Here is a 5320-nt window from a genome sequence, read left to right as displayed (position 1 = left end):
TCTGCTGTAAACATACACAACAATAAAAGAACACAAACAATTGTATTACTAGTTATTTACTGCAACTTAACAACTTAGAGAAAAAAGAAAATATGTATATGATTAATTACACAAATACATAATACATTTTTTTTTTTTTTACAGTGTCATGTCTGGCAATGTGGCAATAAGAATAATTGTCTTAAAAAAAAATAAAAAAAAAATAAAAAAATGAATGTAATCTAACAAAAACTTCCAACTGTTTTTAATATTCTTTTTTTGTTTCTGCATTTTTTATTTTATTTTTTTTCCTACTTGCTTTGATTCTGTTTTATCTTCCTGTATTTTAATCATGTAAAGCACTTTGCATCGTCTTTGTACTGAATTGTGCTATACAAATAAAATTGCCTTGCCTTGCCTTGCCTTGTCTTGATGCCAAAAAGAGCCCAACAGATTTTACTTTCACAAGTGGAGCAGTACGGCTATCGCCATATTGCTCCACTTGTTTCATGCATATAAATTGCTTTATTATAATTATGCAGGGAGGTTTACAGTTTATATGGACACTGCAATGTAAATAGAGCAGAAAAACAGAAGAAGAAAAGGAAAAAAGAAAAAAAAAGAGAAAAGATTAAAGAAAGAAGAGATAGAAAGGAGATAATATATTATTCAGGATAAACTGTAATTTTGAATAACCATGGTAGCTTTAATTTAATCAAAAAGGTAATAACGTTTGTCTAAGCTTGGATTTTTTTAAGGCAGTTTGGTTAGTATGCAAATCTATAACACAACTAAATAAATAAAAAAAACATGTTTTTACTCTCATTTAACTTTTTTTCTTATCTGTAAAAGGGATAAATGTAATAAACGACAGAATATTTATATATAAAACTTAAGACGTACATAGAAAAAGTGGTCTGTATAACTGTTGTTTTTTTTTTTTCAAAAAAATTCATAAGCCTTTTATTTATTAAATAAAAAAAAATGATCTGCTGACTATGGAGGATAAAAAGTGCCACAATTAAATAAATAAATAAATACAGCATTAAATAAATAATTAAATGTGTCAATAATTAATTAAATGTGGAATTCAATAAATAAATGTGTCATTCATTAATTAAAACCACGTCACTAATATAAAGTGCCACCCTTAAATACATAAATACAGCGATAAACAATTAATTAAATGTGTCGCAGTGCATGGAAACCATTAAAAGAATCTGTCAAACTCACCCATCAAAGTTAGGGGGCGGGGCTAACGCCAATCGAGTCTCTGTAATCAATTTGCTTGGCCTTAATGTGCAGGGTGACCAATCAGGTGTTAGATAACCGCCCCCTAACTTTGATGGGTGAGTTTGACAGATTCTTTTAATAATTTCGATGCACTGCGACACAGGACCATGAAATAATTAAATGCACGCTGAAATAATTATATAGATTTTTTTAATAAAATGAAGACATATTTTATTAAATTAATGACACATTTATATATTCAATTCCTTATTTATTTAATTAATTGTTTATCGCTGTATTTATTTATCTAATTGTGGCACTTTATATTAGTGATATGGTTTTAATTAATGAATGACACATTTATTTATTTAATTCCACATTTAATTAATTATTGACACATTTAATTATTTATTTAATGCTGTATTTAATTATTTTATTTTGGCACTTTTTATCCTCCATAATTGACAGCTTCTTTCTTTTGCGGTAGAAGCATCCTCAGGTTCCCGGACATCATTTAAAAAATGGTTATTTTCTGCCCCAACATTTTCTCACTAGAGTTTAGGTTATGTGAGGAACATAAGTTCACATAAGTAATATTAGCTGACTTATTGCTAAAATAGGTTGTTTATCCAGTTCTAAAATATTTTATTAACCATGAATGAAAAGTAAATGCTGTAACTGTGGGTTTTTGTCTAACAAGTTGCTGAACTTTTTTAAATATTCGGTTCAAACTAGTAAAGCTTCTCCAAACACAGTGAGCGGTGCAATTCTAGAAGATATACCCCCTATATATTTAGATAAATTGGAAATTATTCAAACACGCACACCTCTCATTAAGCAAATTACCTAGAGATAAAAGATTAAAGCTACAGCGTATAATTTCCAGTAATATCAAATGGGCAGAACAGCCCCACCCACAGCAGAATGCATTTTTATTCACCTGGCAAAGAAAAATTCAATATCAGTTTTAACAATCCTAAAATACTCAAACCCAGCCATGGATTTTAATAGTAGAGGAAATCTTCACAATGGAGGAAATGACCTACCAACAAATACCTGAAAGAACAGTGGAGGAAATGGTTTGATCACACAAATCGGAAAGGACTGACCCTAAATAAGACTGGAACGACAGATAAACCTTTTTTAAGACTGGTGTGCCCCCCCACATTCACTTAACTCAGACTCTGTTATACATTTGCTGTATTTTTATCACCCTTCTCTGTTCATATTCTTTTTTTGTTTGTTTGTTTTAATGTAAAATTGAAAAAATACTAAATAAAAAGTTAAATAAAGAAATAAATAATCAACCCAGCCATACAAATGAAGCATAACAGACAAAAATTCCAAGGCATTTCAGTATTTCTTTTAAGCATATTTAAAAAGTAGCTTGATCTAATAAAAAAGCAAATTAGGACCAAATATGAAGTTTTTCTGTGTTGAAAACAGCAATAATATTTATTCTCATCTTATTAACTGCGGATCAGATTATAATCTTTGATCAGCATAAAGTTATTTCACTACAGAGACTCAACAGGACAAGATGGAGCCTAAAGAGGAAACTGAGGAAAGCTCGTTTCACGCTGGGTAATTATAAGGGCGAGTATAGGAATGAAAGATAACAACACTAAGCTTTTAACCCGGCAATGCACCTTTAACACTGCAAAAACGATCAGGAAATAAGTCAAAATGTCTTAAACAAAGGGCATTTACGCTTAATTTGAGCAGAAAAATAAGATGATTTGCCAATGGGATGAGGATTTTTTCTCTCAGAATAAGGAAATTAGATGATATACACTTGAAATAAGACAATGAAACAGGGTTTTTCTTATTTTAAATGTAAATTATTTTGTTCCAATGGCAAATAGTTTCACTTACCTCCTCAATTCAACAAAAATCGCACTTGTTTTAGGAAAAAATGACTTATCTAGATTTGGATTTTTTCCAGTGAAGAAAAAGACAAAAACTGATGTTTCTAGTAAAGGACAAAGACAAAAGCTCGGGAATTTAAATCTATGACCAGATCAGTTTGTTTGCCAGACCAGAAGACATATTAAACGGGAACAAAATTCAACATACCAGCAAAATAAATATCAGGTTTGACTTGCTAGGATAGCAAAATGTTTAAATCTGTCATAAAAAAAACATTCTGGACCACAGAACCGGACAAGGAAACGAATCGCACCATAACTCTAGTTCTACCACAGAGTGTCTAAGAATGAAGAAATGGAGACTCCATTTTTGATTTGATCAAACCTCCGCTGACTTGAATCAATCAGAGGATGCAAGAAATCTAACCTCAGCATGAAAGTGAGAGGTTAGGCAAAGCATCCTTACCATGAACTGCTAGATGCCTAAAAGAAGCGTCTCAGTTAAGATTCTTAAAGCTGCCTCACAGACTTGGCAACATTTTGACATTGGATGCCCTTCCTGAAGAAACAAAGATTCAAACCCACATTCCCTAAATTAATATAAATTTTACCCATATGCTTCTCCTCCGTAGAACTAAAGTGAACATTTAGGAATGGCTCAGCCAGATTTCCAAGCTAAATAGGATCCTGGGGGTACAGATATAAATACAAACAACGCCAGAGGAAAGATAGGATGTCTGGTGAACAATTATAAGAACTGGTTGAGTTTTGACATCAAAATGGCATCAGGAGTTTATGTCTAAGATGAAATAGTTTAGTCTCAAACGTCTTTAACATGTTATAAACAGAAGCTAAACAGAGAGAGCAAACACTTACCTCAACCTGCAGGAAGAGGTTTTCCTTTAAATTGACTGGATGAACCAAGAACCGATGGTGAAGTATGAGCCTTATCAGGATGTTTTAAGTAAAACAAAGATGTCGCTGTGCTTTGTGCAGCAAAGGCATGTATATTTTATGCAAATATTATTTATTAAGTCAACAAAACTCTGTAAATGTTTAACATTTTACCACAGCCCACAACAGAGTGTCTCTCTTCATCTTCCCTCTAAATGCACTGCTAGTGTTGAACTAAGTAAAAATATCCCAGTATTACAGTTTCTTCTCTAAAATAGTTTCTTTATGACATAAAGCGTCATCTATAAACTTTATGAAAACAGAGAATCAACAGCTATTCAAAAAGAATCAGGCCTTATTTTTATAAGTTCCCCCTCAAAGGCTGAGCTAATCTTAGTCTGGAAGTGACGGGATTATTTATTAGGTTTTATGTTTTTAGTTAGTTTCAGCTTACCATGAATGGAAGACAAAAATAAAGAAATGCTTTATCAAACAAATTATTATATCATTAAATGATAACATTTACCATTTGTTTATTTAATACAGTATTAAATGATTAAGTTTTCCATTATGTTCTAAAATGCTAGACAATTAGATGATTAAATATAAAATTAATTTAAGGTATTAAATTGAATCAATAAATAAAATAGAATAGAAAAACAGAAAATCCCTTTATTTTCCCACAATAGGGAAATTGTGGTGTTTACAGCTACAAAGGTTATAGTAGCAGTGGTCACACAATGTGCGCCTTAGAAAAGTGTATAAAAATAACAAACAGGAAAATAATACAAATAGAATATTGTAGTGTGCAGCGTTTCTACAATATAATACTTTGTGTCTGGAGAATAAAAAAATCTATAAATGCTCTGGACGTTTTGTCATGGATATGTGAAAAATAGCTGCAACACCAGAGATGTGAAGGGAAAAAAATGACAGCAGCAGGTTATTGAACTGACTAAGGTAGAAACTGTGCAAAAATCAGCATGAATGGAAGAACTGGTTGAGGTTCTTGGGAACAGTGGTGGTTCCAGAGTCTTCCAGCTGCTGGGAGGAAGGATCTGTGATAACGCTCCCTGGTGCATTTAAGGTGCAGCAGTCTGTCACTGAAGGAGCTGTCCAGTTCAGCACCAGCTTCAGGCATGGGACAGGAGACATTATCCAACAGAGATGTTATTTTAGTCAGGATCCTGACTAAATGAACATCATGAGGTGCACATTTGACCTCACATAGTGCAATACATTTATTTTCTATTTTCAGATCCTTAAGTCATCTTTACTACCCAACTGAATCTCACCATCACAGGCCTCTGATTGTTCTTGTTTCAGGAGTTTCTTAGGATATAGTT

Source organism: Cyprinodon tularosa, unplaced genomic scaffold (assembly GCF_016077235.1).
Source record: "Cyprinodon tularosa strain WSP-4 unplaced genomic scaffold, ASM1607723v1 ctg252, whole genome shotgun sequence".
Classification (NCBI taxonomy): domain Eukaryota; kingdom Metazoa; phylum Chordata; class Actinopteri; order Cyprinodontiformes; family Cyprinodontidae; genus Cyprinodon; species Cyprinodon tularosa.
This window is presented reverse-complemented; position numbering follows the sequence as displayed.